The sequence below is a fragment of the Alligator mississippiensis genome, chromosome 10 (genome assembly GCF_030867095.1).
Source record: "Alligator mississippiensis isolate rAllMis1 chromosome 10, rAllMis1, whole genome shotgun sequence".
Taxonomy (NCBI): Eukaryota; Metazoa; Chordata; order Crocodylia; family Alligatoridae; genus Alligator; species Alligator mississippiensis.
Window position 1 is genome coordinate 63,956,091 of NC_081833.1, and position 12,833 is coordinate 63,968,923.

Consider the following 12,833-nt stretch of genomic DNA (forward strand, 5'->3'; position numbering starts at 1 on the left):
TTACTCAATTAATTGGATTACTTAACAAATATTGATTAGTATTTTAGCAATTAACATTATAGACATATAATATAGCATTATCTTTTAAAATTTTAATTAACTGTTTAAACATTGCTTAGAAGTTTAAAGTTCCTAAGAATATAATTACATTACTGCCTGTGCAGTTTTGAGTTAATTATACAGCATTCCTATAGACTTGATAAAGTGCAAAATGTATCCCCTTAACAATCAATTGGTATTAAATTACTTTCAATTAGTTTTTATTAAAACCAAATTAGAGTCTCATTTGAGACACAATACAAGTGATACAAAAATCTTTCCATACAACTCTGATTCTGTCCCTGCTCCACTTATTGATTTCCAGATGTCTAACTGGCCAGTTGATAGACGTGGCTTTAAAATTAAAATTAACACAATTTCAAAACCAGAAAAATACAAAGTTACGTGAATTGTTAGTCTGCATGCATTGTAGGCCTGATCCTGCTTCCACTGATATTACTTTAAGCAGTTTCATCCATTTGATTGAAACGGTGATATTAAATAGTGATAAGTGTCCTACTTCTCTTGAGTATGGATGTGTTGTGATATCAGGAGAGGATGTTGCCCTGAAAGTCTGATCCAGTGTTCAGAAAAATAAATAGGACTCTTTCCATTAAACTTAATGGGCATTGGATTGGGATCTCACTTGCAGGTAACCCATGGTGAATTCTTGCATGTTACTCTGCACTTTATATAAATATATTGTTGTTCTGAAACTCATTTTTTCCTTTTACTAACATTCATAGATTCATACACATTAGGGCTGGAAGGGACTTCTGGAGATCATCTAGTCCAGCCCCCTGCCCCAGGGGCAGGAAGTCAGCTAGGATCAAAGGATCCCAGCAAGATAAGTGTCCAAAAGCTTCTTAAAGGAGTCCAGTGTAGGTGCTTGCACCACCTCTGGAAGGAGTCTATTCCAGGCCTTGGGGCCTCAGACAGTGTGAAGGAGTGAGACAAAGCTCACAGCATGGGGGCCCGGCAGGGCTGCTGCTGGAGACAGAAAAAAACAGGAATCAAGACTAGGCAGGATCACCGTGGGCAGTGCAACCTGGGAATATATTTCATCAAAGTTGTGGCAGGCGAGAAAACATAAGACCAACTTCCTGGCAAACCAGGTAACCCAAAATCGAGGTCCACCCTGTCGCCGCCTGTAGGCAGACAAGCTCAGAGCAGGGGTAGCAAACCCTATAACACATACAGCTGTCACAGATGGTAAAGAAGTTTTTCCTTATGTCCAACCTAAAATGGTCTTGGAGGAGTTTGTGACTGTTGGTCCTTATCATCCCTTGGGGTGCCCTGGTCAAGAGATGTTCCCCCAGATCCTGATGCACACCCCCAATGTACTTATAGGCTGCCACCAAATCCCCCCTGAGCCTGTGCTTTTCCAGCCTGAAGAGACCTATGGCTCTCAGCCTCTCTTCATAAGGCCTGTTTTCTTGCCCTCTGATCATGCACATGGCTCTTCTCTGGACTCTCTCAAGCTTCTTCACATTCTTTTTGAATTGTGGAGCCCAGAATTGGATGCTGTACTCCAGCTGCAGCCCCATCAAGGCTGAGTACAGTAGGATGATAACATCCTGAGATTTACTTGAGAAACATCTATGGATGCAAACCAGAATTTGGTTTGCTTTACCAGTTGTGACATCGCATTGGTAGCTCATGTGCATCTCGTCTCTCATGACCCCCAAGTCTCGTTCGGCCTTGCTCAATGTCATCTGATTTTACTTGGAGTGAAAAGAATTATTCAGATTTCTAAATCTGAATGGGCTAAGATTGTAAATATTTTCCCAAAACTCATGGGGAAAGGAATCATCTTTTTATTTTTTCCTGTGGTATTATGATGGATAAAGATATACATTTCCACTGTTGATAAGAATCAACATTAATTTTGTAGGCTGAGGGTTTTATAGAAACTTTCCTTAAGCTAGAGATCCCCAAATCTTTTTTTGGGTTAGATCCTTAAAATCTATTCCTTATAAATTTAATCTAGCATAAAGCAGATAATACACTGCATTTTGGTGGCATCTTTTCATAGATGAGCACTGTGGTTGTTTGTCATTCAATCCACACCTTTTCGATGTTCTTGTTTAGCCTGATCCTCTTCACTCCTTTGTTGTACGTACAGCCAGGAGCTACACACTGCTCTACTTCCCAGTGCTGGAGTTAAGTGCACTTGACTCAGATGTGTTATCAGGACCCACAGTATATATAATATTAGCTTTATGCTAGAAATTAAACATGTCTAATAATAATAAACCCATAAGGCACAAAGGTCCTAAACTATTTAAACAAACCTTTAGTGGCCTCCCTGTATACAAAACTGACAACTATGGACTCCTTAATGCCTTTACACACTGCAATTTGTTTGCTCAAAGAAGCTAGATGTTTCTTTTGATTTAAATACTAGCAGTATGGATCAGAGCTCAGAGAATGGCAAGAGGTGTTGTAGAACATCTCTGATGTTGGGCCAAGTTATATTGTGATGCTAGAAGATATTAACAGTTCCCATCAAGCATATTTCTGATGCATAAAGCCATTGCAGGCTTAGTTAAAACTGATGGCCATGCTATCCACCCTATGCTTGGGCTAAATGGTGTAAAGGGAATTAAGTACCTTTATGGAGTAAGATAGCTGGAGATAAATGGAAGCTACCAACTAAGGCATTAGGTCACATTCAAAGGGTTGTGGCATTGATTGGTTGCAGCTGTGCCTGTGCCTTTGTGTCAGAGTGAGAAAGCAGGAGAAAGCTACCAAGAAGTGAAGAAAGAGATTCATGAGTTTAATGCTTAGACGAAGCAGCAGCAGACCTCCCAGAGGCAGGGTACTGGCTGAAAGGGAGGCTTGGATATTGTGATAAAGGAAACTGCCTGCTGCTGCTATTTCCTATTGCATTCAGGGAAACAGAACTGTGAGTACATTCTCTGCAAATAAATAGGATTGCACCAAAGACTTCCCTGACTCACATCATCAATTTCGTCTCAGAGCCAAGGTTGTAAGCTTGCAAATATTGGCTACTGATTTAAGCAAGGTGGGCAACAGCATCAAGAGAAAAAGCAATCCACATCTAAGCTTTTAAGTCTCCATTCAGGTGTCTTAAGTTATTTTAATTGCTAATTTAAAGATGCAGATAGGCACTGATTAGACATCCATTGCATTTGAAATTAAGGAGTCTTACTGCCAAACCATAGCACATATGAAAGCCCCTTCCCCTCCACCCCCTGGCTCTTCCATACCTTTGGGCAATTTGGATAAAATGCTGAGGTCTTTTGAAGACCAGGGCACTTGTGTAGGGGCCTGGATACCATTTTAGGAGTGCGCCATTTTGTACCGGCGGCCTTTACCTCTCATTGGCTTGGCAGTCTGCATTTCAACTAAAGGAGCAGGAACCAAGTTCTTCCTTGCTTGTTAATTATGCACCCAGGAGTTCCAGCTTTGGTCAAGGACAGCTATGCTCAGTGCTGTACAAACGTAGAATGGAAAGGTGGTCCTTGCTCCAACATTTTTAGCAATCTTTATTATATTTCTTGGTTTTTTGTTAAATATGTAAGTTAGCCTTGGGCAACTCCAAGTAACCTTTCTTGGATCTAGTTTTCTGAAATTTATCTGTTTCACAGGTTAGTAGTGAAAGGTAATTCATTGCTTCCAGTAGGTCCCAGGATGAACTGCATTGTATGTGTTCAGCTTACTCTGAACATTTTCAGTGCATCTCAATGTGCCAAGTATAGATTGTTAGCTGTATTCATGCCTGTAGGAAATTAGCACATATCATCATAATCAGGATTTGACTAAAATAATATTCATGTTTAAAATTAAATGCAAGGAGATATTTTAGACTGCAAGTTCATTCTATCAAGTATTAACAATGAAAATATTACAGTGTAAGAGAGAGTAAACTAAAAATGGTCCCCATAGATACATTTCACTTCAATCATTAGGAAGAAAATGACTATACTCTTTACTTAGAATAATGAGAGTTGATACTGATTGTCATTAGAGTAAGCTACAAGAAAATGATAATAAGAGGCAGCTTGAGAATACAACACTAATGCAATGTTTTCTTAATCAAATTTTTAGAATTGATTGCCTATGGCAAAAGAAGCAAAATCTTTAATATGGTATGATGCAGTTTATACTGTCCCCAAGGACAGACGTTAGTTTTATCAGCATCATAACCTTCTCTTTGGATGCAAAACACAACAAATAACCTGTCATATTCATTAGAAAAATTTGTCCTGAATAGATACAGTGATATACAGGGTATGTTAATATCTACTTTATGGTGTTTTTCATACTGTAACATTTTTGTTATTGGGTTCTGATATCTTAGGATGTATGATTTGAATAGTAAGTATTAATCACAATACTCTAGCTCACATTCAGTGAAAAATAATTTACAGGGGTCACTATTAATATGTCAATATTTACCTTGGCTTACATACAGGGGTATCAGATATCATTGTCCTCTCCTTAGATAAGGAAATGTAAATGCCACCTAACATCAAAAAATATATAGAAAAGTGATTTTGATAGACACACAGAAGCTTCTCCTTTAACATCAGCTGCAGCTGCAGATTGGTTTATTACTATGCCGAAGATTTCTGTTCTGCTCTGTAGCAAGATCTAAAATCATGCCTGAGTATAAAATGGGGTGCTAAGATACTGGTGCCTGCCATTTAAATATTTGTTTTTGCTATGAAATATAAGGGTGAAATAGATTTGGTCTTTTTCACCAGTAGGAGTAGAAAACAGAGAGGAAAGGGAAATAAAACTCATTTCAATATGTACAGAGAGAGCATTTCTTATTTCTGCTGATGGCTGCCACATCTTTTCAGTGGGAACAGCTGGTATCTAAATGGCTTCCTCAGCTAAAACAATGTCTATCTCACTTTAAAATTTCAGCAGGAAGCTGCTGTTTCATCATTTAGTCATGTCACATTTATAGTGTTGTGTTTGCCATAGTGTTGGAGAAACAAAAATGAAAGAAAATTGATGCACTGTATGTCTTGGTGCCAGTGAGTATAAAGTTATGGTTAGTCATAAAGTTTGGAATCTCTTATAAATATAGGAACAAAATCATCAGGGCCATTTAAGAACTTTTTAGAATGAGAACAATTAAAAAGTCTGCAGGAAGCATGGCCCAGATCCAACAAAACAGTTATGTACATGTCTAACTTCAGATGCCTTAGTCCCATTGAAGACAATGGAACAGCTATGATGCTTAAGTTTAGACCTGTGCTCAAGGTCTCTAACTGCATCAGGGCCTACAGGACAGCCATTATTTGTCAAAAATGTTGTTTAGATCCTGGTGTAGTTCTTGTAATTTTCATGTTAAAAATGAAATATGACAAGCAGGGACAATATCTGATTCAGAGCCAAAAATAGTTTGAGGATTTAAAAATGAACACAAGACAAGTACATTTAAACAAAATGGCAGCATCATTACATTCTTCTATTGACTCGGTGAATTCAGCAAGATTTCTTAGCAGGTATGCAATTTTTCCTTGCTACAGCATTTGTATTGGGGAAACCTGTATTAATACTTCATGCAAGTCAGTGCTGTGCTTTAGAAATGAAAAGGACTGCAATAAGTTTATTAATCTAAATTAAATATGCAAGAGGTACAACTTATAGTCCTTCTCTCTGAAAGCTCAATCTCCTTCCCAATTGGCTTTTAGTTCATCAGCATCTATTCGGACATATCTAACACTGGTATTAGTTACGTAGGCACTATGTACTTGCTGGGAACATTGAGTTCAGTTATAGTCCTGAAGTAGATGAACACTCAGAGAGAGAGTGATATGCATGCCGCTTACCAGACTGTCTAGCCATGATGTAGCATCCACACCTTAAGTTCTTTGAAGTGTGCTTTCTTATTTGATTTTCTTGATTGTTGTGGATAACTCAGAATCAGGGGTCATTATTCCACAAGATGGGTCTATTTAAAAATAACACTTGAGATACAAAAAGGAGATTTAAGGAACCCAGAAGAAAAAGTTTCTGGCATAAAGCAGGTATCATAGTACTTAGGGTCGGAAGGGACCTAAACAGATCATCAGGTCCGACCCCCTGCCATGGCAGGAATGGGTGCCAGGATCTCATCACCCCAGCCAAATAGATATAATGCACTGCATTTTGGTGGCAACTTTTCATAGTTTACCACTGGGGTTGTTTGTCATTCAATCCACAGCTGGGAATGGAGAGAAAAAGGTGGCATCTGAAAAAAACCAACATTTGAGATACTGCATCAAAATTTAGTGTCTTCCAGTTGAAACTAGGATGGGAAAGGCATACATGTCATGAATAAAGTGAGGACGGGAAGGGTATGCATGTCAAGCATGTCTGCATCCCAAAACCAAGTAGTGATGGCTGAAGTACTGTACAGTGCCTCTAGACTCCCCAGACATTAGTGAATAGGCATTTATCCTTCCAAACAGGTCAGCAGGTGCTTAGTGGAGAGAATCAGGACTCTTAAAGTAGGAAAGAATTTGTCCTGAGGCCATCTCCCTTTTTGGCAAAACCAAATGAAGTAACCAAGATACAACTTTAAATACAGCAGAAATAATTTGCTGTGCTGCAGTCTGTGGAGGTGATCTCTGTTAATCATAAAAAAGGGACACTAGGGTATGCTGAAATCATGTTTGAAATTACAGCTGCCCACATATTGACCATGAGGCCTCCATTTTCACCTCCCAGGCTGACCCTGACCTTTCTACTGTGACTCTTTATTCCATCTTACCTCTAAGGTTGCTTAAAAGAGTTGCATTGCAGCGATTGCGGCACAGGGGATTAAAACTCCATTATGAAGTGATGGCTCTGAGCACTTTGGAACAGGTTTCTTTGAAGCAGTCTTAGGTTTTGTCTTCACTGAAAAAAGCCGTATTTTGTACATTGAGATAGAAATCTCAGTGTAAAATCCCAATAGAGGCAAAGCCCAGAGAGCATTTATTTTGATGTGGATAGTTCAGGCCAACTCTATTCCCCCTCCTTCCAAACAGGTGCTCACAGTTTGCTTCAGTTGGTTACACTGAGGTAAAAACTAGTTTCTACTACAATTGCAAAAATACACCTTTTTTTTTTTTTTTTTTTTGTGCAAGGGAGCTGGAGCCTTAGACATAAATTTGGTGTAGCAAGTGCCAGCATGAAGGGAAAAGGATATTGGCTGGGTGCCTAACAGGCAGAAGGTGTCTTCTTAAGGCTGTTTTAAATTAATTCAGAACAAATGAACCAATCAGCATCATTACGCTGGGTGAGTTAAGGACTTGGTTTCAGTATGAAGAGCTGCAGAAATCCTTTGTCCTTGAGGATTTAACATTGTTGTTCAAAACTGCTGCATAGTTTCTTGTGGTTTCATTATAAGAACAATGTTGCTACACTCAGGAAGTTGAACAGAAAAACATTTCAGTTCTTTTGGATGTGTTATGAAGGAAGATTAGCCAAATGTAACTCTCACAGTAACTGGAAGAAGGTGGAGAAGTAATTTGAGCTCTTCTAGGACAGTATCCTTGCAAGGTGCTGAGTGTTTCTTCAGTGTTTGGTGTTAGTTCATCGTGATATCAGCACAAGGGTGCCTAATACCATGTAGGATCCATCCCTTCAAGCTATTTGTAACTGTAGCTTCTTTAAAATTATTATTCCAAAGTCCAGCAGAATACACCCCTCTCAAAGGTACAGAGACAATGGTACATTTTATGCCACAGAATATGAACTTGTGTGGACCACGAATGAATAGCATGAATCATACAGTCCTTTAAAGCGGAAAGCCCTGCATAAACCAATCCAAATGCAGTTTCTTTTCACAAGGGGCAGTTGCTAACATATTTATTTTATTAGCATATTTGGATTTAAAATAATAAAAAGCTGACTACCCACAAGAAACCCTAAGATCAGTAATAACACAGTAAAAATCCCAGCAGAAAGAAGCAATCGTGTCAACAGGAACTGAAGCAGCCAACCATATGGAGAAAATACAGCCCACAAGGACAGTTCAATGGGGAGCTGGTTAGATTACAGGGTGTGGGTGGGAGTGGAGAGAAACAAGACATTTAGGAGTACAGCAGCTAACTAGACTTCTGTAGCTATTATGATGCTGAACTCTGTGCTTATATTCAGAAAGTCCACTCTTAATAAATCATTTTCCTTTTGCTTCTTAACTTCCCTGCTCATTGAACTGAATAGAAACATTTGCTTTGGTCATTCCATGAACCATTTGATTATACTGCATTTCAATCTGATACCTAGCTGGTGACAAGACTGGGACAAAATGGAAAGCTTACTAGCTAAATAAATCATGGATTGCACCTGTTACTTAATGCCAGAAGTAGCATAAGGAGGTGTTTGTGGAGACTGTGGAAAAATCTGCATAAGAAAGTGGGGATAAGAATCAGGTTTCCACCAAAGTCTTTATGTACTGGTCTATAAATTATTCACAGCTCAGGCTGGAGATTTGAAGTGTGAAGAGTTTTTAAGATTTGAAGAATTATTTTTAAATTATTTATAATTATTTTGTTTCTGCTTGTATTTGCCAGAGAGTGTTTGGCTGTCAAAATCTCGGCAATACTGGTAACTAAGAATATTTCTGGGAGGGCTGTTAGGTCTTGCTTAAGAAAAACCTCCAAAATGTGAACTGGCAGATCTTCAAGTGATAATTGGATACAAGCAGCACTCCGGCATCTAATCTATAAAAACTTTAGTAGAGCTAAAAAGCCATTGTCTCCTCCTCAAGAAACACTCCTGGGGGAATTCCTACAGAAAATTTGGCTGGGTAGAGAAGAGGTGGGATTTGGTACTTTTTTTGTTTTTTGAGGAGCATAGTCATATTGATCAGGTGAGTATGTGAATATGAATCTCAGATTGCCTGAGAGAGGGGTTCTCCGTCTGGTTCTTCGGTGAAAATGTTTGTTGATTTATCTGTTGTCTCATAACTACCTGGTTTAAAACGTTGTTAAGACCCGTTCTTAGTATGACTTGTCTCATCTTCCCCTCTTGCTGTTTGCCTGTTTGTATAATAACTGCTGGCTTCAGATCATTTTTCTGGTAGAAGCCATTTCTGGTGCATGACATTTTGTGTGTGATACGATGGGGTTCTGACAGGTACTTCTGGGTGTTTTGACAATACAAGTGATAATTAATAGCTTAACATCTTTAGGTTGTCTCCGATTGAGACCCCCTGAGAATACGCAGAATGCAGATATGTTTTAAAACATTGTTGCCAGTTTAAACAGTAGCATAACTAGGTTTGGGTGAGAAGGGTACCCTTCTTGGGTGCCAAGTTAGGAGGGGCACCAGAATTGCCTTCCACCCCTGCAGAGTTTGTGCCCTGGCAGGAACTTTGAAGCAGTCCCTGCTGCTGTATTAAGAGCAACTAAGCCTGGGCAGGCAGAGCACCCACATTGGCATCAGCTCAGCCAGGACTGGCTAGAAGTTCCTGATGGGGTACGCCTGCTGTCCTCTTCCTCTTGGACCCTCCCCGCTACCCTGTGCCCCCTCTTTCACCCCTGCCTTGGGAACCCTGCCCTCTTCCCACTCTCAGACCCTGCATGTGTCCCGTCCCCCCCTGCTCTCCCATAACATTTGCCCCAAGTGCCAGCTTGTTAAGCCACTGAACTTGAATTTTTCACTGGAAGAGTTTTGGAGAATAGAAGTTGGGGGATAACTGAATGTATCAGGTCAGGTATTGAGGTCATTAAATTAAAGCTACAATCCATGTGTGGAGCACACGTATTTGTCTTGTCGCTTCATGTCAGACCCGTGCAGCTTATATATGCATTATAAGTATGACATATACAGAAACAAACGCATAAAAGAGTTTACTTTATTTTGCTGAGGAAATTTTGGAAGGTGAGCAATAGATGAATTTTTTGTATTTGTTATCTTCCTTTTCTCCTTTTTCCTCTTTATTTTCATTTGCATACATAAAATATGTTCTTTCTGCATATATCCATACTATTGGAAGGGTATAAATTTATGATCCTGTGAAAACATCGCATTTAGTTTCTTTTTTCTTTCTGTAAGAAAGAAATAAAAATGAATATTTAAACAAAAATATTTTTAATTAGAAATGATACTGACTGCCATTAGCTAGCAGTACACAATATCATTCAATTCACAGCAAACTGAGCTCCGCATTTGTGTGGGTAATAGCTACATGTAGCAGACTATAAATCTCAAAAATGTGTTTTAAATTATTTAATAGTAAGTGGTGAGTTAAGGCATATTTAACTATACTGTTTAATCAAAATAACTTTGCTTAAAAAATAAAAGCACACAGTAACGCATGTTACTCATGCTGAGCTATGTTAGTTGCTCTCAAAGCTATTATCTCCTTCATCCTGAACAGCTGAGGCATAATCAATAGAACTGGCTGGGAATGTTTTTCCATTAGGCAGTAGCAATGGGCAAAATCAAAATGATTCTTAGAAATACGGCGATTTTGATAGTGTTTCTTTACCAAAAAAACCCACAAAGAAGCAATGTGGCAAGGTTAAAAAGGCCATCCTGCAAATGAAACACCTTAATTGTCCATTTCAAAGTGACCTTTTATTGTACTTTTTTAATAATTTAGATTTGGAATTGTGTGGATTATTGTCCTTGGAAAATAAATTTTGATGGAGTCAGTATTTTTTTCTCATGCTGCCTTATTTATCTACAGTGAAAATAAACAGAATCCTATTTCCTAAAAGCACTTGAATTGTCCCAAGAACGTCATTGGGACTACTCATGTTTAACACCATTTATGTATATAACGTTTGCTAGGTTGAGATTATAATGTGCCAAGACTTGGAAGGAGTTGTGTTGTAAAGTATATGAACTAATTTCATGAAGAGTCGTGGTAGGCTGGTCCACCTGTGTTATAAAGTGGTACAATCTCACTCCTCTGATAACACAGGAGTCTTTACTTCCAAGTGTTGTCGCTGCTTGTAGAGGCAATAGTATCCCATTAGCAAGGACAAACACAACACTATGTGCAAAAATTACACCCCACGCAGTGCTGGACGTGAGGTTCACTTGTGCCACCATGGTAATAACCAACAAAATCGATTTTTAGATCCTTTTCAGTACTCAAGGTGAGGCTGAACTGCTGTTAGTATTGTAGCGCTTGAGAGAGGCAGCAACATGATCAGCAAAAAAAGAATGTGCCAAGTAGAGCTATGTTATTAAGGCAAATTGCAGCCCAAGGAATGCTTTCCTGGTGGATATTATTTTTTGAGAACAACTCAGAGCAGATGACAGAACAAAAGACATGCACATGAAATAAGCAAAATCCTCAAATTGTAATAAAAGTTATAAGGGTCTGAGATACTGAAGCTCAGGGAATCTCAAAACAGCTTTATTTCGGATCCATGTTACAGGACAACTCAGAGCCACGTATACCTGCTATTAACACAGTAGTAGGCCAGGGATAACAGTCTGGTATTATAGCTTTATTTAAAATCAATGCAGTATCCAACATTGTCTTCCTAACATCTGCAGTGGTTCGAGGGAGGAGGTAATAGCAATGTTAGAAATCCATGGTGTTTCATAAATAGTCTCCATTCTTTCCTTAACCAAGAACCGTGGCCCTTTGGTATTGACCATCTCCTCGAGGAGCCAGATTTGCAGCAGGTAGAATGGATCAGCCCTAGAATCAAAAGACAATGTCTAACATCCCAAGCCTTTGGGAAAGATTAAAGGAAAGAAAAGAAAAGAAAGAAGGAGATGCTCCCCAACCCTCTGGGGTGTTTTAGATTCATAAAACTAGCTTTTCCCCTGGAACGCAAAAAGATTTACTCAACACTTATTGTAAGCATGAGGAGAAATAATGTAATGATTAGTCAACAGTTTTGTCACTTATTCTTTCTCTAATTGTGAACTTCCCTGTAGATCCAAGGGTGTCAGTTCAAGTGATTCAGTCTGAATTTTAAAAGTTAGGTCTGAAAGCTTGAAGAAGCTTGGACATTTTGTTTGCTGTACAAACAACACGAGCATAACAACCTACAGGAACTGCAAATAACTGTAGTCAGAAAAGGTCTGCAGCTGCTCTAACCAAAGGCTATGAGTGCAGTCATTGGTATTCTGGAACTGATATACGTGTTGCACAAGAGATGTCATAGGTCCAGGGCTGCAAAATTCCAGTAACTTATTCATCGCAGTACTTGCTAGATGTCAGATTCTGTCTGATTTTAACCAAATTTGGGGGGGGGCATCTGGAAAAAGGGATTAAGTTGACCAGTATTTGCTTAGAGAGAAGGCATGTTTAATCCACGTAAATTCTATTTCTGAGGAAACTTACATTCCTTTCTGTCTTTCCACTGAAGTATCTCCTTCTGCATGGAAGAGAATAAAACCAACTGTGTTGCCAGTACTACTACTGCCAGTGCTACTACTGCAAGGAATCATGCTCAAAATCATTGTGAGTAGCTTCTCATTTATACTTCATTAGCATTGCTCCACTTATCTAGATACTAAGCGTGTTGACTAATACGAGGAGAGACTAGAGAAACTGGACCTTTTCAGTACGAGGAGAGACTAGAGAAACTGGACCTTTTCAGCCTCCTCAAGAGAAGGTTGAGAGGCGACCTTGTGGCTGCCTATAAGTTCATCACGGGGGCACAGAAGGGAATTGGTGAGGATTTATTCACCAAGGCGCCCCCGGGGGTTACAAGAAACAATGGCCACAAGCTAGCAGAGAGCAGATTTAGATTGGACATAAGGAAGAACTTCTTCACAGTTCGAGTGGCCAAGGTCTGGAACGGGCTCCCAAGGGAGGTGGTGCTCTCCCCTACCCTGGGGGTCTTCAAGAGGAGGTTAGACGAGTA

At 39.3% G+C, this 12,833-nt stretch overlaps 1 long non-coding RNA gene across 1 annotated transcript in view; it reads left to right on the top strand.

Moving 5' to 3' along the window:
* Positions 1-12,423, top strand: part of LOC102571974 (uncharacterized) — a 357,536-nt gene extending 345,113 nt beyond the window's left edge. The window contains exon 9 of the long non-coding RNA XR_009455298.1: positions 12,333-12,423. This is a non-coding gene — a long non-coding RNA (uncharacterized LOC102571974). The remainder of the gene's footprint in view (positions 1-12,332) is intronic.
* The last annotated feature ends 410 nt before the right edge of the window (positions 12,424-12,833 follow it).